Genomic DNA, 26,310 nt, shown 5'->3' with positions numbered 1-26,310 from the left:
CAAGTTGAAAATTACACACTTAGGGGTGCATTCTATAAATGGCACTGAAAAATTGGTGCTGGGAAAGGTTGGTGCAAAGTGTTGATAAGATGCAGGCATAGTTTATTAATAAATGCAGTAACATATACAACCTTATGGCCAACCAAGTGACCCGACACGGTCCGTGTTTCGAATAACACGCCTTCCTCAGGGGTCCATGGTGGTTAAGGTATAAAGCAAACTGCATAAAAGATAACAAACACACGCCAATCAAATGGCAAGACTTGTTTGACCCCATTTGATCGTTATTGGCATGTGTTTGTTATCTTTTATGCAGTTTGCTTTATACCTTATCAACCATGGGCCCACTTTGCTTTCAATCTTAACTTCATCAGGAGTCTCAAAATGTAGTCCCTAGGGGTCTGAATGAAGAATTAAAGTGGGATGTCCTTACTTTGATCGTATCGGTGGATTTGTCTCTCCACTAGAGAGTTGCGCGGGGACAGAAATCCCACCCGTCCCCGCCAAAGTCCCACCCGTCCCCACCCGTCCCCGTGAGGAATCCCACCCGTCCCCACCCGTCCCCGTGAGGATTCCCTCCGTCCCCACCCGTCCCCGCGAGGAATCCCCTCCGTCCCCACCCGTCCCCGCGAGGAATCCCCTCCGTCCCCGCCCGTCCCTATAAACTTCAGAAATAGTTATTTCATTTAATTATGCTACTGAATTAAAGGCTCTGGTAGAAACCCATTTACAAATAAGCAAAAAGACTTTATTAATTTGAAAATATTAATTGGGAAGAATACATACTTTGCAAATGGGTTTCTACCAGAGCCTCTAATGTTTATAAATTTTTATCAACACAACTAATATACTACTTTATCCTGAAGCAAAATAAAAAAAAAGAAATATAATTATTTTCCTACCTTTGTTGCCTGGTTTCTGCTTTCCTCATGTTCTCATTCAATTCCTTCCATCCACTGTCTCTCTTTCTTCTGCATCTTCCATTTGCTCTGTTACTGTGCCTCTCCCTTTCTTCCCCCTTCCAAATTGGTCTGGCACCCATCTTCTTCTCTCCGCTCCCCCCATAGTCTGGCATCTGTCTTCTTCCCTGCCAGCGTCTCCTCCTTACTCTTTCTTCCCCATTTCCTTTCAGCGTCCTTCTCCCCCCATCTTCCCCATGTCCTGTCAGCGTCCTTCTCCCCCTCTGTCTTCCCCATGGCCTTTCAGCGTCCTTCTCCACCCCCCCCGCCCTTCCCATGGCCTTTCAGCGTCCTTCTCCACCCCTTTGTATTCCCCATGTGCTTTCAGCGTCCTTCTCCCTCCTCTGTCTTCAAGTGCTTTCAGAGTCCTTCCCCCCCCCTCCCGTCTTCCCCATGGCCTTTCAGCGTTCTTCTCCCCACTCCTTCTCTACCGCCCCGGGTGCAGCACAGCCGGCCAGGTCCCCTTACTTTTGTGGCACTTCCCCGACCGACTGACAACAGCCCCGGTCCGACAAACCTCCCTGCCCTTAACTGCGAATCTAAATTACCTTATTAAAGCTGCTGTAAGAAGATAATTTAGATTCGCGGCTACAGGGCAGGGAGGATTGTTGGACCGGGGCTGTTGTCGGTCGGTCGGGGAAGTGCCACAAAAGTAAGGGGACCTGGCCGGCTGTGCTGCAACCGGGGCGGGGTGTAGCGGGGCGGGGCGGGGCGGACCGCCCCCTCCCTTGGTAGCCACTCGAACCGCGAGACTACTCTCCTCCTTACCTGCACTGCCTGCAGCACAGAGCCAAACGGAAGTCTTCCCGACGTCAGCGCTGACGTCGGAAGGAGGGAGGGCTTTGTTTAAGCCCTCCCTCCCCTCCGACGTCAGCGCTGACGTCGGGAAGACTTCCGTTCGGCTCTGTGCTGCAAGCAGAGAAGGTAGGGAGAAGAGCCGCGCGACTGAGTACATCCAGCCCCGCAGGAACCCCGCGACCCTCGGAGGCGTCCCCATGGGATCCCCGCGACCCTAGGGGGCATCCCCACGGGATCCCCGTGACCCAAAGGGGGAACCCGCGGGATGCCCGCGGGTCCCGTGGGATTCCCGTCGTCCCCGTTCCCGTGCAGCTCTCTACTCTCCACTCTTGTCTCAGCTCTCATCATATTTAGAGAGATTCTCCATTCTTTTACCTTGCCAATATGACTTCAGACCCAATTTCAGCACCAAATCCCTACTGACCTCATTAATTTCAAAGGTTCAACAACTACACTCTTGTAATAAGTTTGCTATCCTATTACAATTCGATTTATCTATGGCCTTTGACGTTGTCCGCCACAATATTCTAATTTACCAACTTTCTGAGCTAGGCATTGATTCCACAGTTTTAGACTGGTTCTCGAAATTCTTACGATCTCGCTCATACACTGTTAATATGAATGGCACCATGTCTTCTCCTTGGAAGCCATTATGCAGAGGCCTGCAGGGATCACCTCTGTCCCCTATGTCTACTTTGAAACTTTTCCAACTATCTCCCTTTGAAACATTATACACATATGCAGATGACATCCTTGACCTTCTTGAGATAGATTTGAATCTTACTAACCTCACTGAGAATATAACAGCATGCATAACGAAACTGCAATCCTGGGCCCTCACTGTACAAATGAAGCTGTATGAGTCCAAAACAAAATTACTTTGGCTTGGCCAAAATTAGATCAGCTACCCACACTCATTTCATTACCTTCTGGTCCCACACTGCAGATTGAATTCTCAAGCAAAGTTTTGGGCGTCATTATTGGCTCTGCACTTTCATTTAATTACCATCTCAACTCTCTGGTAAAAAAAATGTTTTTTTAGTCCCACATGTTGAGAAAAGTGAGATCCTGCTTCCACCAACAACATTTTGCTGTCCTTGTACAATCAATCATTCTTTCCAGGCTGGACTACTGCAACTCCATTTATCTAAGTCTAACCAAGAAAAGTCTTCAAAGGCTTCAGCAGATCTAGAATACTGAGGCTAGGTTGACCTTCACAAAAAGTAAATTTGATCATCTTTCCCTGCTTCTGTCAAAACGTCACTAGCTTCCAGTAATTTCTAGGGTTCACTATAAGTGTGCCTGCCTAACATTCAAGATCTTGCATGACATTCTTCTTCCTCTAATTCCACTATCTTGAAATTCTACAAGACCTGATAATACCAGATCCATCCAAAAACTTAAACTATCTTTCCCCTCGCTAAAAGGCGTTATCTATGATGGAAAATTAGGGAAATCTCTTTTCTTCAAAATCACTGAGCTTTGGAATAACCTTCCTGCCCTGCTGCGGAATCTGGGCTCCTTCCAATTATTCCGAAAGCATCTGAAAACTTGGCTATTCTCAAAATTGTAAATCTCTCTACCCTCTTTATAATCACTAATTCATATTATGTTTTTCCTTCCTTATATTAAAGTTCCTGTAAATCGTGCTGAGCGGTATCTCTATGGAGAGGATGCGGTATATAAACTAGGTGTAGTTTAGTTTGTCAGCTCCCTGATTGGTTCATTTCTTCTTTTTAACTGCTGATGTCAGATGTGGCCACCTTGTTGGAATGTGGCGAGTTGTTGAATCGTCTGTAAGCTTTCTGAGTGTGCTGCTAAGTGAAAAGTTTATTAAGGTCATTGGAACAGATTTTTTTATATATATATATTTTTTTTGCTTATGGTTTTGTTTTTCGCAAGACCAACTTCCCTGATGTAGCTTTATTAGCAAAACATAACGTTATGTCGGAGGCTTCTTGTACTGTTAGAGATTAGTAGCCTATATGGCGACTCCTTGAATTGCCTGAGACTAAAAACCTACATATGAATTAAGTTTTGGATTTGGGATTTCTTTTTTAAATTATTGCTAATGATTTGAAAAATATATTTTACACATTGATCTAGTACTTGGAAGATGCGTTTTGGACTTTATGATTTTTCTAGAAATTTTTGTATTTCTGGGGAAAATATTAGTACAAACGTTTTCTGTATATAAAAAAATACATGATTTTTGGACCTATGATGATGTCAAAATGATCCAACAATGTAACGACGCATACTATGCCATAAGCTATTTTAAAATTTTTACTGCTGTAAATGTCTATTGCTTATATTTGACTTATTCTTGCTGTGCACTGCTTTGAGTGAATTCCTTCAAAGAAGTGATAAATAATTCCTAATAAATAAATATTTAAAAATGACGGAGGCCACGACAATCAGGAAAATAACAACATGTGCTAGTTAAGACCCCCTTTTATCAGGCCGCATTAGGGTATTTTTTTGCCGGCCACTTTTACTGCAGCAGCCAGCGATTAAAAAAACCCCTAATGCAGCTTGATAAAAGGAGGCCTAAGTTTGTTTGATTTTTAATTTTATATCTGGTTTTATTTATTTTGGGCTAGATTCACTAAGCCCACCGATCAACTTCCGACCACTTAGCGACCCCGTTACGACCCAATTTCCCTCCGACTCAATTCACTAACCTCTGTCCCGATTGTCCTCTGATCCGCGCATGCAAATGAGGGGGAACAGCATTCAAATGCAGGCAGGAAGCGATTCACTAAAATAAAAAAGCAACACCGACTGGGCTGGCTGATCCAAAAGTAAGTGACTGCTGAGGACCAGTCGCTGAGGTCCTATTCGCCTACCCTGCCTTCTGCCGCCCTTCTCTCTGCCCTGCTTCTCTGCTCTCAGCCCCAAATCTCCTACTCTCTCCTGCCTGCCCCGATCTCCTGCCTGCCACCCAACTTGCCCCAAATCTCTCCTGCCCCCCCCCCCCCCCCGACTCTCCTGCCCTTCCCACAGTGCAAGCCTGCGGTTTTAATCCGCAGGTTTAAAGCAGGTTAAAACCACAGGTTTGCAAAAAAGTTTAAACCGGTTTAAAAAAAAAAATTCCTCTGCCGAGCTTGGAGGGTCATGCGTCTGGATCGCTAGAGAGCGAACCCGGCAATCGGATTGGGGCATGATTCCGATCGCCCTCATTTGCACGAGGGCGATTCATGAATCAGCCCCCCGTACACGAATCGGATCGGATCCCTCACGGATGAGATCCGATCTGTGCCCTTTGTGAATCTAGCCCTTTGTTTGATTTTTAATTTTATATCTGGTTTTATTTATTTCGGTTTTAAAGGCTTGATAATTGTATTAAAAAAGTGGAAGGATAATAGTATGTACTTTGTACTCTGCAGGGAATTTGTCTTTGAAAATTAGCCTCAAGGCACCCTTCTGTCACACTGTAACTCCCAGGTTCTATAAAGGATGCCCAAATTTGGCAGTGGATCCAAGATCAATGCAAAAACAAATTTGTTAATAAGCCTTTGACAATCAATTAGTAATGTTAATGGACGCTAATTAGGATTTATGCACAGATCTGCTTCTGCGGTCTTCTATAACTCTGCTTTTTACAGGTTTCTGGATCTCGCTGCGTCTTGTCGGGTAAAAACTGTTTCAGCCATCATGCTGTGGCTTTCTTCAGGGTATTCCGGTTCTTATGCCATCAAAGGCAACAATATCTTTATGAAATACGAACTCCCTATAGCCCCGGCAGGTTCCCTCCATTCTCACAGCAGGGTCTGCCATGTTCTAGGTCCACAAATAATTCCCCTAACCAGTATTAGACAGACAGCTTTTAGCTACTGTGCCCTAAAATGATGCAACTCACATCAAGAGGAATTATGAATTGAGGATCTTGTCCTCTGATTCAGGAGCTTAGTAAAGGCCTGGTTGTTTGAGAAAGCTTTACAGTCTTCATTTTATCTGCAAGAAATAATTAAAGGGGATAGCTGGTGCACACTTCAAGGGAATAGCAGAAGGAAACTGGCAGGATTAGCCTTGATTTGATTGAATGCAATGCTGTTATGGCTGATTTTTTTTAATCCTCATTAAGGTTTTCGGGAAGAGGGGGGATGGTCAGCAGAATGCTTTATTTCTGATTGCAGGGTATCTTTGTGATGACTCATTGGTGAAGGTGGAGGAGGGTTAGTTGAATGGGCTCGGGAATAGAGAATGACACGGTGACAAATTCATCACCATTCTCGTCCCTGCGGATAACCACGGGAAACCATCTCCATGTCATTCTTTAAGGAGAGAGGGTAAAATCATAATATGAATGGGCACAACCACTGATCCTCAAGCCTTGCATTGAAGAATGCTGGTGTAGAAGGATTGAGATTGAGATAGACACTAGAGAATGGCAGTCTCTGGTAACCAGGTCAGATATTGTGATGTCATAATGCTTCATTCCACCAATAAGAGCCAAGCTTATCAGTGATGTCACAATGGCTTCTATATCTTATACTTGGCTCACATAAGAATCAGAGTATGAATGGGCTCAGCCACTGACCCTCGAGCCTTGCGTTGAAGAATGCTGGTGTAGAAGGACTGAGGCTGAGATAGACACTAAAAAATGACACCAGATGGTTAGAACATAAGACCATAAGTGTTGCCATACTGGGGCAGAATGAAGGTCCATCAAGCCCAGTATCCTGTTTCCAGCTGTGGCCAGCCCAGGTCACAAGTACCTGGCTGAAACCCAGAGTAGCAACATTCCAGAGCTGAGATTGTGATGTCATAAAGCCTCATTCCACCAATTCCTGAGATAGACACTAAAGAATGACACGGAATGGTTTCCCGTGGTTATCCGCGGGGACGGGAACGGTGATGAATTTTGCTACCATGTCATTCTCTACCAGGGAAGTCAAAGTTTTAAACTGGATTGATTTCAGAAGTGTCGTGGGTAGAGGTGTCGTGAGAGCGAAGATAGGGATGGGGTGGGGGTAATGTTGTTGGTTTTGCAACTTAACAGCTGTAATATCTTATTCCTTTTCCCTCTTCTTGAGGCTTTGTGGTAAGTTGTGCAATAAACTGGATCTAAGAAATAAATAACCAAAATAACCACATAAATGTTTAACACAATGGAACCTAATTAGTCTAAGAGCCAAATCAAATAACATATTTAAAGGCATCCTCCTGGCTCCTGGGGACTGGACCTGCCCTGCTTTTCTACTTAATTCTACCTGCGATTAACACATCTGTGGGATCATTCTCCATGTGCAATAGAAGAACTGATTCTGCAATTTCCATAAATAAAGAAACCATCTGCATAGAAATGACCTGAACACTTTTTGTTATGAGGTACCTACAGGCAAAGCTAAGAATATCTCTTGCATGAAATAGGGCAGGGGTAGGGAACTCCGGTCCTCGAGAGCCGTATTCCAGTCGGGTTTTCAGGATTTCTCCACTGACTATGCATTGAAAGCAGTGCATACAAATAGATCTCATGCATAGTCATTGGGGAAATCCTGAAAACCCGACTGGAATACGGCTCTCGAGGACCGGAGTTCCCTACCCCTGAGATAGGGGGAGGGAGGAGAGATTCCAGACACTGCAAAACAAAATGTACTTAAGAAAACAACATCCTGAAATAGCTCTTATTTTTGGAGTAAAGCTTTCTAATAGCCGCAATTAAACATCATTTAACATTGAACATAATTCACATATGGCATTCAGGCTCCTTTATTCATTGGAACACAGATTTTTTTTTTTTTTTTTTCTATCCGAAATGTCATACAAACAGCAAAAAAAAGTAGTTATTTAAATAAATAACAAAAGAAACTTTATGGGCACTTTTACTAAGCTGCAATAAACATTAACACACGATTGCCGCAGATTAAAAAGCGCTACTGCGTTAGTTTGGGGATTGACAGGCGCTTCCAACGTGCAGACAATCGTTCGCCGACAATCACGCGTGTGATTATGCACATCCATGGTAAATACCTGGTTACACTAAAGAATGTAAGCACCTATGGCCTGGAATCCATAAATGGGGCTGATATCGGTGGCCGCCTAAAAACAGCTGCCGATTGCGTGTCAATCACACGTCGGCGCTGTTTATAGAATCGTGGCTGTTTTTAAAACAGGGGCCTCAAATGCAGGCCAACATTTTACAGGCCTATATTTAAGGCGCTTCTCTTGCGCCTACGGAAGCACCTAGGGTCACCTAAGGACGCCTATGGCCACTTCAGGTGTAAGCCATACCCACGCCAGCCTCGGACATCCTTAGGTGTGCCTAGTTGCTTCTGGAATACCTCCTATTTCAATGTGATTTGTCAGGTGTATTCTCCAGGCCCTCAGAGGTGCCACCAACAGTTCAATAGACTTTCATAACTATTGGATTTATGCCCCCAATCGTCATCGGGTCCCTGGTAAGTTGAAAAGTGCAATGCTTTTTAGTATATTTTCAATAAATACGTTAAATAAATTAAATAGTAGAGTTTACTTAACTTGGGTGTTAGCCAAGAGGGACAGGGTCGCCAACATGTTTCACCCTGTTAAGGTTTCCTCAGGGCACAATCCCTCAAAACTATATACTCATCACGACGTAGCCACCCGAAATATGATCAAATATTTAACGTATTTATTGAAAATATACTAAAAAGCATTGCACTTTTCAACTTACCAGGGACCCGATGACGATTGGGGGCATAAATCCAATAGTTATGAAAGTCTATTGAACTGTTGGTGGTACCTCTGAGGGCCTGGAGAATACACCTGACAAATCACATTGAAATAGGAGGTATTTAAGGGAGGTTTATACTACACCATCCCTTTTGCTACACCATAGAACTTACCCTTCTATAGAGACTCTATATATCTAAAGCCTTAACATAATAGTTGCTTCTGGAGGCACTCAAACGGTGCCTTCAATGTAGGTGCCGTTCGCCCCATCGATTTAAAAAAAAACAAACAAACCAAAAAAACGTACATCTCAGGTGGTTAGTTAGATGGCAGTAGGATGCCTACCACTACCTAAATTTGGGACGCTGTTACTAGAATCTGGGCCTATTTTTCTTTATAGAATAGGTTCCATTACTCTGATAGTGACTGAATATTATCACCATGCATATAGCCACTGGCATAATTCTGGATACAGCTGATAACTCCTCCCCACAACTGAGTTTTTATTTCTTTTTTCCTCCCCTTCTTTTTCTTCATCCCTTTCAAACAATGCCCCCCCCCCTCCTCTTGCCCTCCATCACCCCTCTCTGTAAGTCGCCTAAAGCCTGAATAGGTGTGAGTGACCCACAAATGGAAGATTAGATTAGTGTGGCGCAGCGGTTAAAGCTACAGCCTCAGCACCCTGGGATTGTGGGTTCAAACCCACACTGCTCCTTGTGACCCTGGGCAAGTCACTTAATTCCCCCACCCCACCATTGCCCCAGGTACATTAGACAGATTGTGAGCCTGCCGGGACAGACAGGGAAAAATGACTGAGTACCTGAATAAATTCATGTAAACTGTTCTGAGCTCTCCTGGAAGAACAGTATAGAAAATTGAAGAAATCAGGTGAAACGTTTCAGCCTCTGATAACCAGAGCTGGTATTGTGACATCATAATGCCTCATTCCACCAATGCCTAAGAGCCAACCTCATCAGCGATGTCACAATGGCTTCAGTGTCCTACACTTGGCTCACTTCTAGTACATTTTGATTTCTAGAGTGGCGCTGTGGTTAAAGCTACAGCCTCAGCACCCTGAGGTTGTGGGTTCAAATGTTGTGCTGCTCCTTCTGACCCTGGGCAAGTCGCTTAATCCCCCCATTGCCCCAGGTACCTTAGATAGATTGGGAAAAATGCTTGAGCACCTGAATGAATTAATGTAAACCGTTGTGAGCTTTCCTGAGAGAACAGTATAGAAAACTGAATAACTAAATAGTAAGGGGGGGGGAGAGAGACTGCTCTGGGCACCATCTTGTTTGTCAAACAAGATCTGTCTTTGCTGAAACCATGCTGGCTGGTCCTCATCAGACCGTGTCCGTCAAGGTGATCAATGATGCGGTCCTTTATCAGCGCCTCTACCATCTCACTAGTCTGCAGTTTCCCGGGTCTCCTCTCGAACCTTTTTTGAAGATCGGCGTAACATTCGCTACCTTCCAGTCCTCCGGAATCTTTCCCGATTCGATCGACAGATTGGCTATTAGTTGAAGCAGTTCATCTACGGTCCCTTTCAGTTCCTTGTTGACCCTCGGATGGATGCCATCCGGTCCCGGAGATTTATTGCTCTTAAGCCTATCAATCTGCCTGCATACCTCTTCCAGACTTCTCCTGTCAGTTTCCCGTTTTCACTTCCAGCATATAGCCTGATGGGCGCCATCTTGGTGGGAACGCCGGCACCTCTCCCCATGCCACGCTTGTGCCCTCCCTTTCCTGCTCTCTGTACCTCTTTAAAATCTTCACCAGCGCAAGCAACTACTGTAGCTTGCTACTTGTGCTGGCCTGGCTCCCTCTGAAATCACTTCTGGGTCGCGGGGCCAGGAAGTGACATCATATGGACAGCCAATGCCAGCGCGAGCAGCAGGCTGAGGAAGCTGCTCGCCCTAGCAAAGATGTAAAGCGGTACGGGGATGGGAAGGAGGGTGCGAGTGTGGCATGGGGGAGCAGAAGGAGCGGGGGAACTGAGACGAGGGCGTGGAGGGGCCTCGCTAAGCCACTGCATAGAGCTGTTGTCAGATAGTGCTCCCTTCCCCACACTGATGAATACACGCCTTTTAAAAAGCCATGGCCAGTATTTTTTTAAAAAACCAAACATGCGTGCCACCATAGCTGAATATTGAACTGCATGCTACAGATTGGTGCCGGGCCCAGAAAACTCTAATTTCAATCCCTCTTTGGTCACATCACTTTATTAGTATAATGGTTCAAAGTCTGAAATTAGCCAAGTATCCTCCGTGGATTTAAAGAAACAAACACTTATGTGGCCTGTGCTGCGGCCACCATCACTAACCACATATGTATTATTAAATATTGACTTCCTGTGTTTTGAGAAATTCAGCCAGCTCTGTACCTACTTGTATATTTTTTTAAAAGGCTAGAAAGGAAGTCATAGCCTTTATTCTCTTCCATCTTGCTGGCTCATTTTTGCAGGTGTCCGTAACTGTGTTTTTCGTGCTCTGGCATTTATTGAATTTCTTCAAGTAATCAGAAAACCTGCAAAGTAAAAGGGAAGGTTACATAAGGATTTCCTGTCACTGTCATCTTCTCGTTACTTTAGGAAAACCCAGCAAAGTATGACAATAAAGATGACATTGATTTACTTTTGGATCGTATGCTAACAGGAGACTTTGCTAATGATGTACACAGTATGGGTTAAATTAAATCTTGCTGGGCCTTGAAAGAAGATTCCGGCAAGGGAAAAGCTTGCTGCACATTTTCTTCCTATTTCTTCTCCATTACCTGAGCCAAGTCAGCCTTCACATGGACAAAATCCCGCAGCTAGCCCTCGTTTAATTGAGGAGCCAGTGGTTCGTTAGGTTGTAAAAGCAGAAAATCCATTTCTTTCTCTCCTGGAGAGCAATCTTTTTTCTTCATCACCACGGGAAAGTGACATTTTCTATATGGAGCGCGCCAATTTGGATCTTCAAGCACATCGATACTGTTCTATTTCTTGAACTAGAGATCACCTTTCTGATTGCTGAAATGCCATTCTGGGATTTAGGTGAAATATATAAGCTCTTTCTTATACTATGAATCTCCCATTCCAAGTGGTCTCTACTGAAACTTACAACATACGAGGGGAACAAGAGACAGCTCATCAGAACATTGAACTATTATACTTAGAAACATAGAAAAACATAGAAACATAGAAAGATGACGGCAGAAAAGGGCTATAGCCCATCAAGTCTGCCCACTCCACTGTCCCACCCCATTAAGTCAGAGTGCTGCTCGACCCACGTAGAGATCCAGTGGATGTCCCATTTATTCTTAAAGTCGAGCACGCTAGTGGCCTTGATCACCTGCACCGGTAGTTTGTTCCAGTGATCCACCACCCTTTCTGTAAAGAAATACTTCCTGGTGTCACCACCAAATCTCCCTCCTCTGAGTTTGAGCGGGTGCCCCCTTGTGACTGAAGGTCCCTTAGGAAAGAATATGTCGTTTTCCACCTCGACACGACCTGTGACGTACTTAAATGTCTCAATCATGTCACCCCTCTCCCTGCGCTCCTCTAGAGAGTAGAGCTGCAATTTGCCCAGTCTTTCCTCCTATGAGAGACCCTTGAGTCCAGAGACCATCCTAGTGGCCATTCGCTGGACCGACTCAGCTCGAAGTACATCTTTATGGTAATGTGGCCTCCAGAATTGCACACAGTACTCCAGATGAGTTCTCATACTGGTGGAGACTTACTTCAGGATACCTGTAGAGAAACTGTAGTCCTTTGGCTTATATATTATTACGTCAGCATCAAAAGCTTGACCATCTAAAGCTTGTCCTAATGTAGAAACAGAGAAACATAAAAACCATATGGTCTACAGTCCAGAGGCGTACCTAGGGTATGTGACACCCGGGGCCCATTGTTTTTTGATACCCCCTGCCATCATTTTTGACACCCCCCCAATGTAAAAAAATATTTTTTGTAATGTTCCCCCCAGGTACCAGCCATGAGGAGGTATTCCCGGCCTAGGAGTCATGGTCCGGGAACTTAAATGCTAAGGCGCCCATAGATTATAACGGATGACTTAGCATTTAGCGTGCGCTAATCTTTAAGCGCTCGCTAAATCGGTTGGCGCGCCTTAATAAAAGGACCCCTATATGTGTTCTTTAGTGGGTCACTGGAAGGCAAAACCATACTTCTATGGCTCGGTTACACTGCAAATGAAAAATCCCTCGGAGGATCAGTTAAACGATCAGTGATGCGATGATCCCATAACGATGCTCCTCGATGGCATAGAAAAATAATCAGGTCACATCAAACACTATCAGCTAGTTGTCACGTATGGATTAAACCCCCTTTGCCTTTTCTCGTGCCTTGCTAGGCCTTAGATTGTTTCCCGTGGCATTGTCAGACACATATTGAATTTAGACAGACTATAACCTTTTAGAGTATGGATGGCATTTGAATTTATTATTTAAAAAATGAAAACCGAATCAGCTATTAGCACCACTCGGATCCCAAATGGTAGGCTGCATAGAAAACGGAGAAGGAATCTGTAAGGTTGATCAATGTCAAGCCCTTAAAAGTGACAGCGCATTAGCTTTCAAGCTGAATGTAGATAAACAGAGCAACGCTTTGAAATAGGGAAGTCATTCTTAAGAAAGAGCTCCCCAGCCTGAAAACATAAGATAAACTGGAACAGAAATATTAAATCTAAGTATACATACCCTGGAGGGATAAGGGAGATATGAGAGAGCCATTTACAGTACCTTCAAAGTATAAATGCACAGCAGAAATATGGAGTGAAAAAGGATAGACTCAAAAGTAATCTGAGGACTTTTTTTTAGGGAAATGCAAGGAACAGTTTTCAAGTGAAGGAGGTTGATACGACAGTATCTGAATTGAAGAAAGCATCCAACAAGGAGAGGAAGAGGTTGCAGAGCTGATGAGTTTGTCTGTTCTGCTGGCCTTGGATATAGGATCTTGCCTTAAACTATGTAAGAGCATAAGAATAGCTATACTGGGTCAAAACAACAGTTCATCATGTGGTCTACTGGACTTGTGAATCTATAGCAGGAAAAATAACAAAGAGGTTAGTTGTGTTGCATTATAGACTGCTCAGCTTATTGAGTTATGAGCTTGTGACGATGTGGATTCTTGTCCTTGACAACTCACGCTTCAATAAATCGGTTAGTCTATAACGGGGCCACCAACCTCTTTGTCAAAAAGGATACCGTTTGCAGCTAATGATTGAAGGGTTTAATTCAAGCTAAAAAGAAAGCTTGGCTATTATTTGGGACCCAGGCAACGGAACACTTTTTTGTTTGAGGGGGTCTAAAAGCTCCGCCCTAGACCCCACCCCAGATCTGCACAAGCTCCGCCCAGACCCCACCCCATAATAATAGTACTAATTGTAAACGTCATTTCTTCCATTCATTTTTCATACACACACAATATAATCTTATTAATACACAATGGTAACCACAAAGTTAAACTAAACAAAACACACTTTTTCCCCTGCATAGCATTTCTTCCTCTCTTCCACCCCCAAATGCAACCTCTCCCTCTCTCTCACTGTCCACCATCTCTCTCTCTCTCTCTCTCTTTTTCTTTCTCTCTTTCTCTCTCTCTCTCATTCCCTCCCTTGCTGCAAAGCGAGTGAGGAAAAAGAGAGAGAGAGAGGGATCTAGGGTGCATCTCACCCACCCCCCTCTACTACCACATCCAACATTTCTCCCTCTCTTATCCCCGGACTGTGTGCAGAATCTTTTGCCCCTACCCACCAGCCCCATGCCCAACATTTCTCCTTCTATCACTCCTCTCCAGCTCCATGCCATATCTCTTCCTCCATTCCATCCACCACCATGTCTAACATTCCTCCCTCTTGCATCCATTTCAATCTATCCCACTGTTCCCTCTCTACCACCACATCCAACAGTTCTCCCTCTCATCTCTCTCTCCTCACTCCTCTCCCACCACCATGCCCAACAATTCTCTCCCTCCCTTTGCCCAACAATTCTCCTTTCTTCCTTTCCCCATGTACACCATCTCTTTCCCTCTCATTCACACCCATGCTCAACAATTCTCCCTAGTCCCTCCCCCACTTCAGCATCTCTTTCCCCCTCCCTCCCTCCCTCCTTCCATTCTATGTTCCAAGTTCATACGTGGATGGGGAGAGGTGTAGGTGTCAGTGAAGGTACGCGGCAGAGAGAGCCGACCAGCAGGCATGCTGGCCAGTAGCAAGATGCTGTTCCCAGCCTTGCAAGAAGTGCTTCTTTCCCTGCAGGATCCCAGATGGGCCCTGTTACAGTACTACTGGCAATTTTGGGGGAGGCCAAGGCCCCTGTGGCCTCCCCCATTCTGACCCCTATGATTTGGGTGAGTCTTACATCGATAGTGAGTAAACTTATGGAAACACTAATCAAACGCCAATTAGATACAATCCTAGACGAGGAGAATCTTCGAGATCCCCATCAATATGGTTTTACGAAGGGAAGGTCCTGCCAATCAAATCTGATCAGCTTCTTTGACTGGGTAACAAGAAAGCTGGATATAGGGGAGTCCCTGGATGTCAGCAAAGCGTTTGACAGCGTCCCATGCCGCAGGTTATTGAGCAAGATGAGTTTGATGGGATTAGGTGAAACATTAACTGCATGGGTTAGGGACTGGCTAAGAGGTAGAATTCAGAGGGTAGTGGTAAACGGTGCCCTCTCCGATACGACGGAGGTGATCGGCGGAGTGCCGCGGGGTTCGGTCTTGGGTCCGATCCTATTTAACATCTTCGTAAGAGACTTGGCTAAGGGGCTTCGAGGTAAAATTACATTATTCGCTGATAACGCCAAACTATGCAACATTGTAGGCAAAAGCACAATGCCCGACAAAAGCTCAGTGCCCGACAGTATGAAGCAGAACCTACTCCTGCTGGAGCATTGGTCAAAGACTTGGCAACTAAGTTTCAATGCCAAAAAATGCAAGGTCTTGCACCTTGGGGGAAAAAAAATCCATGCAGGACTTACATCCTAAATGGTGAGATCCTAGCAAGAACTGTAGCAGAACGTGACTTGGGAGTGATCATTAGCGAAGACATGAAGACTGCCAATCAAGTGGAGAAAGCTTCATCTAGGGTAGGGGTGTCCAATGTCGGTCCTCGAGGGCCGCAATCCAGTCGGGTTTTCAGGATTTCCCCAATGAATATGCATGAGATCTATTTTCATGCACTGCTTTCATTGTATGCTAATAGATCTCATACATATTCATTGGGGAAATCCTGAAAACCCGACTGGATTGCGGCCCTCGAGGACCGACATTGGACACCCCTGATCTAGGGCTAGACAAATCATGGGTTGCATCCGTAGAAGTTTCATCAGCCGTAAGCCCGAGGTCATAATGCCGTTGTACAGATCCATGGTGAGTCCCCATCTGGAATACTGTGTACAATTCTGGAGGCCACATTATGAAAAAGATGTGCTGAGAATCGAGTTGGATCAGCGAATGGCCACCAGGATGGTCTCAGGACTCAAGGATCTCCCGTATGAGGAACGGCTGGGTAAGTTGCAGCTATATTCACTCGAGGAATGCAGAGAGAGGGGAGACATGATCGAGACGTTCAAATATGTCACGGGCCGTATCGAGGTGGAAGAAGATCTCTTTTTTCTTAAAGGACCCACGGCAACAAGAGGGCATCAGTTGAAAATCAGGGGTGGGAAATTTCATGGCGACACCAGAAAATATTTCGTCATCGAAAGGGTGGTTGATCGCTGGAATAATCTTCCACAACAGGTAATTGAAGCCAGCAGCGTGCCAGATTTTAAGAAAAGATGGGATTGGCATGTGGGATCTCTTCATGAAGGAAGTTGGGGGTGGGTCATTGGTGTGGGCAGACTAGATGGGCCTTAGCCCTTTTCTACTGTCATTTTCTCTGTTTCTATGTAATTTGGAGGCCATTTTACTAAGCTATGTTAGGCGCTAACACGTTTCTAATGCAGCACAAATGGCTTAAAGAGGGACGTGCTAAAGTGCCCTGCATTCCTTTTGGCATTTGTGTGTGCTAAGCATAAGGTATTTATTGTTTTAGAATTTTATGAGAGGGCATGCTAGAGGTGGAGAAAGAGCAGTTAGTGGGCATGGAAGTGGTAACCAGTTACCATATTAATTTTTTTTTTTTAATGGCTGTAGATTAACTGATTATAGAAACATGATGGCAGATAAAGGCCAAATTGCCAATCTAGTCTGCCCTTCCGCAGTAACCATTATCTCTTTTTCTCTCAGAGAGATCCCACGTGCCTATCCCAGGTCCTCTTGAATTCTGGCACAGTCTCCTCCTCCGGGAGACTGTTCCATGCATCTACCACCCTTTCTGTATAAAAGTATTTCCTTAGATTCTTCCTGAACCTATCACCTCTTAACTTCATCCTATGCACTCTCATTGCAGAGTTTCCTTTCAAATGAAAGAGACTCGACTCATGTGCATTTTCGCCATGTAGGTATTTAAACGTCTCTATCACGTCTCCCCTCTCCCGCCTTTCCTCTAATGTATACAGATTGAGGTCTTTAAGTCTGTCCCTATACGCCTTATCATGAAGACCACACACCATTTTAGGTACAAGTGGAAGATGAGGTGGTGGTAAAGGCTCACGTGCTAATTTTTTTGAAAGTAAGATGTCAAATTATTTACCATCTAGGTCTCTGCGTTATTAAAAACAAATGTTAATCTAAACTATGCTGAGACCAGTAAAATGGCCTTTTGCTGTGCGGGAGTCAAATTGTGGAATTCACTTGTCGGTCAATTACGAAAATGTCATGACAAGAGTAATTTCAGAAAACTATTAAAAACGTAGTTATTTGTTAATGCATTTTTCTAGGTTGTTCTTTTGATGGGCACTTCATGTGATTTTCTGATGATTATATGTTAATGTTTGTTTGGTTTTATTTGTTTTATTGAATTATGTATGTAACGATATGTAAACCGTTTAGGTTTAAATGGTATATAAATTTTTTAAATAAATAAATGGCTGTGCACTGATGGCATCTGAATAATAACAAGCTACTATGAATTGCAAAAAGGAGTGATCCGGGTTCACTTGTAGGTCAGTCCAAGCAGGTTGAACCGTATGAGGAAGCAGACAGGGAGCCAACGAAGCGACCTGAGGAGAGGGGTAACATGATGCTTGTGAGCATCATGACCTTGGCGGAATATGAAAAACAAAAAAAGAAATCCAACACAAACTACAGTGAGAAAGAAACAGCACAAATGAAAACAAAGAAAAAACTACAGGCAAGCGTACAAGATGCAGGCTATGGTTATTATATCAATTATTGATTGCGGTTGATGTTACCACCTATTAACAAACCAAGGGACCCGACACGGTCTGTGTTTCGGGTAACATGCCTTCATCAGGGGTCCAAGGTTGACAAGGTCTCTCTATAAACTTGCTACAACCTGCGACCCCTGATGAAGGCATGTTAACCGAAACACGTACCGGGTCGGATTCTTTGGTTTGTTAAAAGGCGGTAACATTAACTGCAATCAATAAATGATATAATCAACATCGCCTGCATCTTGTATGCTTGTCTGCAGTTTTTCTTTGTTTTCGTTTGTCCTGATGGAATATGAGGCACGCGGCAGAAATCTGAACAGGTTGAAGGGGCGAGAGAAGACCTGCGAGAAGCAAGTTGCAGTAATCTAGGCGAGAGGTGACGCGAGCCTGAATGAGGCTCCTTTACATAACATAACATAAAAGCAATTTCTAGACCACGTAACCGTTAAGTTCTATGCAGTTAACAAAAAGTTCGTAATAAGACTGCAAATGGATGAAGGAACTTGAAAGTCTATTGCTAATTACCGTATTTTTACGCATATAACGTGCATACGTGTATAACGCGCGGGAACAAAGCATTTATGTAAAAAAATTTCCTTATAGCGCGCCCACGCGTATACCGCGCATGACTATGTAACCTGTACAAAAAAATCGCCAAATGTATTCTAATAACAAGCGGTCCTCGTAGACGATACAGTCGATGCTGTTGTGATCCGTGCAGCGGCAATGCTGGGGTGCAGTAAACCGAGATGCGCCAGTTTGCAGCTAAAACTCCCTATTACAATTATTCCCTATACCTTTTACCTTCAGGAGCGAGAGTTAACTTAATAGAAAGGGTCCCACATGTCTGATCTTTTGTCAGGTTACCTCAGAGGCTCTCAGTCAAGACTTGCACAATGCAACTGCTGTTACACCCCATAGAGTTCCACTTGAAAAAAAAAATACAAGCTGGAAGGCATTATCAGGGCGGCAAATGCCGTCTCTGCCCTATGGGTGTTGCCGAATGTGGTATCAGCAATGTAAAAAAAAAAAAATGGTATAACGCGCTCACGGGTATAACGCACATGCTTATTCCGTGTTTGTAAAATCTTGTATAGCGCGCGCGTTATATGCGTGAAAATACGGTACGCTAATATTTGGAGAACAAATACGTTTTTAATTGTTTCCTAAAATGTAAATAAGAAGCAGAAGATAATAATAGATGTTTAAATTCCTTATCCCAAGTAGCGGCCTGATGAGAAAGTGTGCACGCGGGATATTTTCTAAATTTACAACCTGAATTGGATGGAAATGAGAAAAGAGGATGAATTATACGAGGACACTTGTGTGCCGATATGTAAAAAGATTCTGGCCAGGTATTGCAGAACTTGACCCAGAGATACTTTATAGTAAACGTGGCCCAGTTTAAAGATGATACGTGCCTCCATGATAAAGAAAGGAATCTCGAGTAGATCGGAGAAAGTTATAATGCCGCTTTATAGGGCAATGGTCAGACCACACTTGGAATACTGCGTCCAACATTGGTCTCCCTACCTAAAGAAGGATATAAAACTGCTGGAGAGGGTGCAGAGACGAGCAACGAAGCTAATAAAAGGTATGGAGAACTTGGAATACGAGGATAGACTTGTAACACTAGGATTGTTCTCCCTTGAGAAAAGGAGACTGCGTGGGGATATGATCGAGACCTTCAAAATACTGAAAGGAATCGACAAAATAGAGCAGAGAAGATTATTTACATTGTCCAATTTGACACGGACTAGAGGACATGTAATGAAGCTAAGGGGGGACAGGTTCAGGACTAATGTCAGGAAGTTCTGCTTCACTCAGAGAGTGGTTGACGCCTGGAATGCCCTCCCAGAGGAGATTATTGCGGAATCGACCGTCCTAGGCTTCAAGAGCAAACTAGATGCATATCTCCTTAAGAGAGGCATATAAGGATATGGTGGACTATAAATTACGCCAGGTGTACACCTGGCGGGGCCTCCGCGTGTGCGGATCGCCGGACTTGATGGACCGAAGGTCTGATCCGGAGATGGCAGTTCTTATGTTCTTATGTTCTTATGGTAAACGCTTACTTTGTTTTAAATAAATGAAACAAACAAATGAAATGGAAAAAAAAATGAGACTAAACGAAAGAAAAATAGTCCTGCGCACTCCTGAACAGCACAATGCCCTTAATCAACCAGATTCATGCAGTGAACTGACTAATGGCTTCATTTGTTCATTCATTGATTCACAATAGACCCAGCTGGCACCCTGCCACTGCATACACTTTTGAAGGATCTTAATATGCCTAAAAAATGGGAGTGCACCTTGGCAAACACTCTGCAACTGTACCATAAGCAGACAGTGGCGTACTAAGGGTGAGGGGGGCGGACTGCCCCGGGTGCAAGCATGAGGGGTGTTCCCGGCCTTGGAGGCATGGTCCGGAAACTTCCCCTTCTCACGGCCCGGCCCCAAGGCTCTCACCCTTCTCTCCTCTCCCGTTCTCACCCTTCTCTCCTGTCCGGCCCGCTGCCGCCAAGCTGAAAAAACCGCCGCCCTCGGCGGTGATTCAGCGTCGTTGCCCACGGCTCCCCTTCCTGCTTTCCTGCCTGGTCTTTCTCAATGATGCAACTTTCTGTTTCCGTCCGGGTGGACCGTGGCAGACGGAAAGCAGGAAGGGGAGCCGCGGGCAATGCCGCAGAACCACTGAGGCCGGCAGTTTTTTCAGCTTGGCGGCATCGGACCGGACAGGAGAGAAAGGTGAGAACATGCTGGGCCTGGATTAAGTGTTTGTTTGTTTTTTAAGTACAATGCGACGGGGGAAGGGGGCATTAAGAAATGCTAACTGGACTAACAAGATGTGTTTTTTTTTTAAGTACAAAGCAGGAAGTTTTGTAAAGGGGCGAGGACGGTGTCAAAAAATGATGGGCCCCAGGTGTCACATATGCTTGTTTTTATTTTTACCTAATAATGATTAAGAATCTTTCTGCTTTTAGACAACTCTTTGTCTTCATTCCCAGAGAAGACAGCTTCCTCACAGGTCAGTTATTCCAGCTCGTTAATTAGTGTGACATCTTCTTCTAGCATCTTTCCACTAGGGCTGTGCATTCATTCATTCATTATTTTAAAATTTTATATTCCGCATATCCTGCAATTCTATGCGGAGTACAATGAGACATGCAAATGAGAAATAACCAATTACAACCTTCACATACAACACATATTTCAATAAGACAACAAGGCGGACAAAAAAGAAGAACCCCTTGTCTTGGAAAAAGGCACAACAACAAAAAAAAGACAAGGTGGATGTCTAAAACCAACCAATGTGGGTATTTATTGAAACAACCATACAAACATTAAAATAGTCCCAACAAGGATGCCTGTTTCGGCGTGGTAAAATTATGCCTTCTTCAGGGGACACTGAGCGATTCACCAGAGCAACAAGATTCATGCTCATTTGGAAGTAACTTTTAAATCTTGTTGCTCTGGCGAATCGCTCAGTGTCCCCAGAAGAAGGTGTAATTTTACTACGCCGAAACAGGCATCCTTGTTGGGATTATTTTAACGTTTGTTCAAATAAGTCAACAAAACATCATAGTACAATATACATATTTCAATACAACCAACAAAACATATAACAATACAACTGACAATAAACAACACACACAAAACTACTTAATTGCTGTTACTTGACTGAGACTTGGCTGCTGGTTCATTACTCGCTGTTACTGATTGCAAAAGCACGCAAGAGCAGAGACGTTTTCAGCTTTTTTTCTAAACTGCAAAACCGAAGCTGCTTGCCTAAGATCCATAGAAAGCCTATTCCAACAACTAGGGCCCTGAACCAAAAGCATCACTTTAAGGTGACTCAAAAGTTTAACCACAGACAGGGAGGGCGCCTCAAGACAGAGCTGATCTCTAGAGCGTCAACTCCGTGCCGGGAACGTAAAAGTGCACCAGTAAACGTAACAGCTCCGGAGCGCCATCCTATAAAAGTTTTAAAAAGTTAAACACAGAATCTTAGCCTCGACGCGAGCCCTCATAGGCAACCAATGCAAATCTTTCAAAACGGGCGTAATGTACCGAGAAACGTGCATCTCCAAACGTGCAGCAGCGTTTTGAGCAAGTTGCAAGGACCAATTAGGCATTGGTGGAATGAGGCATTATGACATCACAATCTCAGCTCTGGAATGTTGCTACTCTTTGAGTTTGTGCCAGGTACTTGAGGCCTGGGTTGGCCACTGTTGGAAACAGGATACTGGGCTTGATGGCCCTTCAGTCTGTCCCAGTAGGGCAATTCTTATGTTCTAATGTGAACCAAGTATAGGATAATCAATCCATTGTGACATCACCGATGAGGCTGGCTCTTAGGCATTGGTGGAATGAGGCATTATGACATCACAATCTCAGCTCTGGAATGTTGCTACTCTTTGGGTTTGTACAGCAATTCTTATGATCTAAGAACACATTGCGGTAAGCTTAGATACAGAGCATTGCAATAATCCAGCACGGGATTTATCATCGGCACTATGGTGGTTTTAAAATTATCCTCAGACAGATAATCTCTCTAATCTACGTAAAACACGCAGCCACTGCTTTTATTTGCACCTTAAAAGACAATGTGGACTCCATCAAGACACCCAAATATTTGCCTCGTCGCAACACGGGGACAGTAGCGTTATCTAACATGACCTCAGAGGGAAATGCTTGTAGCTGATTCTGTCGACTGAAACAGAGAGTCTGTTTTAGAGACATTCAGCTTTAACTGATTATTACACATCCGCCCTTGAATCACCTAAATCATTAGTGTGCATTTGGTTCATTAATGCACCTTTTCCTAAGCTGTTTTATAGTGTAATCCAAAGCAAAATCCTGTGTAGTTAAAGTAGCTGCAAGGTTTGAATCAGCGCAGACAGTTTTGATGACTGCCCCCGGAATGGATTTTCTGCATTTGCTGCTTTTCGCCTTGTACAACATTAACATCTGGTATTGCACAATTATTCTTCTAGGAAAAGAAATGACGCTTGCGGGAAAACCTGCTGGGTCAGCACAGCAGAAAGACTTTCTAACCGCAAGAGCATTCAAGCACCGTTGTTTGCTCATTTGACAAGTCCTCAGACTCAAGCAAAAGGTCATGTTGTCCTCTATTGTCAGAGCCAGATGTACTAAAGGGTTTTTCCTAATTGTATTTAGTAGCACAAATCTGACAAGCTGAATATTGTACATAGGACGCAAGCATATTGCCTCATTCTCACTTCTAAACATTTTGAGAGTATGTTAGAACAACATAAGAACGTAGGAATTGCCATCTCCGATCCATAGCGATTAGTCAGTAAAAGAGCCCTGACACCTTGAGGGTCAGGGTTCAAGAAAAAGACTTTGGTGTCGTCGTGGACAATATACTGAAATCTTCCGCTCAAGGTGCAGCGGCGGCCGATAAAAGCAAACGAGAGGCTAGGAATTACTTTTTTTAAAGGATGGTTATCAAGACTAAGGGCTCCTTTTTAGCGCGCGCAGGAAATTACCGTGCTCTACGCTTCTAGCACTAACGCCAGCTCAATGCTGGCGTTAAGGTCTAGCAGGTGCGGCAATGTAGTGCGTGCTATTCTGTGCGTTAAAGCCCTAGCGCCCCTTAGTAAAAGGCGCCCTAAGACTGTTAGAATGCCTCTGTATCGCGCCCGTGGTGCAACCTCACCTTGAGTATTGCATTCAGCTCTGGTCTCCTTATCTCAAGAAAGATATAGTGGCGCTAGAAAAGGTTCAAAGAAGAGCGACCAAGATGATAAAGGAGAGGGAACTCCTCTCGTATGAGGAAAGATGAGGTTGGGGGCTCTTCAGCTTGGAAAAGAGACGGGTGAGGGGAGATATGGCTGAAGTCTACAAAATCCTGGGTGGTGTAGAGCGGGTTCAAGTGGATCGATTTTTTATTCTTTCAAAAATTACAAAAACTAGGGGACACGTGATGAAGTTAAAGAGTAATACTTTTTTTTTTTTTTTTGCTTTATTCATTTTTAATAACCTTTTTTTTACCATTAAACCGAAACAGTACAGCTCACTCATTTTTTTTTTCTTGTGAACTAGTGCATGTTGTGGGCAACAACTCTGTGTGGATATATTAGAGAAACAGAGCTGATCAACAGCAGCTAGTTTGAACATCATACTTCTGCCGTGTATTACGCTGCTGACTGTTTCCTGCCTTCAGCCAAAAAACAACATTGCTCCTGCAGGTGCATTGTCATTCATCTTCCTTATTCTTCAATTTTCCAGTGTTTGGGATTTCCAGTATATACAAAATGGCAAAATGTGCAACTATATGGCGATGTCTGGAAATGGTCATCAATGACTTGGCTTCCCATGTACCCGAAACCGATAAAGACAAGTATACTCATTATGGCCCCAGTTAGAGAAAACTAGTAGTTCCACTGTCTGAAAGGGGTCTTCATTTTCCGTTGTCATCTTGATTGTACATGAACTGGCCTTCTTCTTGATATTCATCTTCAAGTCCATACACTGCAAAATCCTTAATAATAATAACTTTATTTTTGTATACCGCAATACCACAAAACAGTTCAGAGCGGTTTACAGGGGAAGAGACTGTACATATACAGCGAAGTTACAGAATATCAGAAAACAGTTCAGAGCAGTTTACAGGAGATGGGAACTGTACATATGCAATGAAGGTACAGAGAATTAGTTATCAAGTGTATGATATAAACCAGTGGCAATTACAAAATGATCCAATAACTGTTGCAAGGGGGGTGCAGAAAGGGGAAAGGAAAAATAACCGGGGAAGGGGGGAGGAAGGGTAGGGAGGGAGGCGAGGTTGAGATTAGTAGTTTGGTTGGGAGGGCGGGAGCTAGAGGAATTTATCAAAGAGGTATGATTTGAGAGATTTCCTGAAGGATAGATAAGTTGGGGCAAGAGAGATGAGGGTGGTCAAGCAGTCATTCCATTTGCCAGCTTGGAAAGAGAGGGTTTTGTCAACGAATTTTTTGTAGATGCATCCTTTTGGGAAGGGGTAGGCAAACAGGTGGGCATTGCATGTACAGTTAGAGCCTGGGAAGACGAAGTGGCGTGACAGGTATATCGGGGCTTAGCCAGTTAGGGTTTTGAAGCAGAGGCAGGCGAATTTGAAGATGACCCTTGCTTCGAACGGTAGCCAATGAAGTTTTCTGTAGAAAGGGCTGATGTGGTCTGACTTTTTGAGCCCATAGATGAGGCGGACGGCAGTGTTTTGGATGAATCTTAGTCGTTTAATGGTTTTCTTGTAGGAGCCCAGGTATATGATGTTACAGTAATCTAGGGTGTTTAGGATTAGGGATTGGACCAGCAAACTGAAGGTGGGGAAATCAAAGTAATGTTTGATAGAACGGAGTTCTTGTGATGTTGCCAGTTGGTGAGAGGGTCTTTGGTATGTGTTCCACAGTAAATGCTGAAGGGTAGATCATCATGAAAAGCCTAACTACAAGGTAACCCTGAGAACCTTTATATGCCCAGCAATGTAGAAAAGCACCAGAGAAGAATTCTGAAGAGGCTCATTCAGGCTGTTATGGTCTCATAGGTCTTTGAGCAGCGAGTTCTAAGACTGCTACCACCACCAGATTCCAAGGCAAAGTCCACCATATCAATTCTGTTTTAATGCATTATTTACAATGATGCATACCTCCTCTTCTGTAACGCCAGACATGCCTGCAGTGCCTGTACTGGCTATTGTTTCCAAGGATGGCATACGCTTGGTTACAGTTATATAGTGTGTAATATTCTTGAAAATGTTTAGCTTCAGTTCTTGCAACACAGCTTGGAAGCATTATTTTTGCTCACAAAGTTGGATGAGATCCACTGCAGCAGTGATTCTGGCAATTCATGATTACCAAATATTGTCATCTTGACAAATTCTTTAATTCTGGCATTAACTGTTTCATGGATGGTATCTACTTTCTCACAGCTTGACTCCAAGCTTTGCAAGTCCAACAGATAAATTTTAATTTGGGCTAAATCTAACTCCAACTGATGAAGCCTGTTTATAAAACGTTGATCTTGCTCATCACTCCCTCTTGCTATTCTGGCTTTTGCCAGGTCCATTTCTTTCTGGAGCTCCTCTGATTTAGCAGACAGCTTTCCCAGACAATCTTCTAACTTCAAGATACACCAATCATGTTCTTGGTAGAAGGTCATTGTGTCTGTGGTCTCATTTGGCTTCACTTCATGAAAATGCTGATTTAGTATATTCATGATCATTGACGTCATCCCACTTTTATCATTCAGGTGATAAACTTGCTCCTGAAGCCTTTGAAGCAGCAGTGTAAGTCTATCATAGTCTTCCTCAAACTTTTAAAACCAATAAGAATAGCCTTACTTGGTCAGACCCATGGTCCATCAAGCTCAGTAGCACGTTCTCACAGTGGCCAATCCAGGTCACTAGTACCTTGCCAAAACCCAAGGAGTAGGAAATATTTTTTTCACTCAGAGAATAGTTAAGCTCTAGAACGTGTTGCCAGAGGATGTGGTAAGAGCAGATAATGTACCTGGTTTTTAGACAAGATCCTGGAGGAAAAGTCCATAGTTTACTGTTGAGAAAGACATGGGGGAAGCCATTGCCTGTCCTGGATCGGTGGCATGGAATGCT

At 43.9% G+C, this 26,310-nt stretch overlaps 1 pseudogene; it reads right to left on the bottom strand.

Annotated features, from left to right (window-relative positions):
- Positions 1-24,020: 24,020 nt before the first annotated feature.
- Positions 24,021-25,994, bottom strand: LOC117365520 (annotated as a pseudogene).
- Between the last annotated feature and the right edge of the window lie 316 nt (positions 25,995-26,310).

The sequence above is a fragment of the Geotrypetes seraphini genome, chromosome 8 (genome assembly GCF_902459505.1).
Source record: "Geotrypetes seraphini chromosome 8, aGeoSer1.1, whole genome shotgun sequence".
Classification (NCBI taxonomy): Eukaryota; Metazoa; Chordata; class Amphibia; order Gymnophiona; family Dermophiidae; genus Geotrypetes; species Geotrypetes seraphini.
The sequence above is the reverse complement of the archived record's forward strand: the minus strand, read 5'-3'. Positions and strand labels throughout refer to the sequence as shown.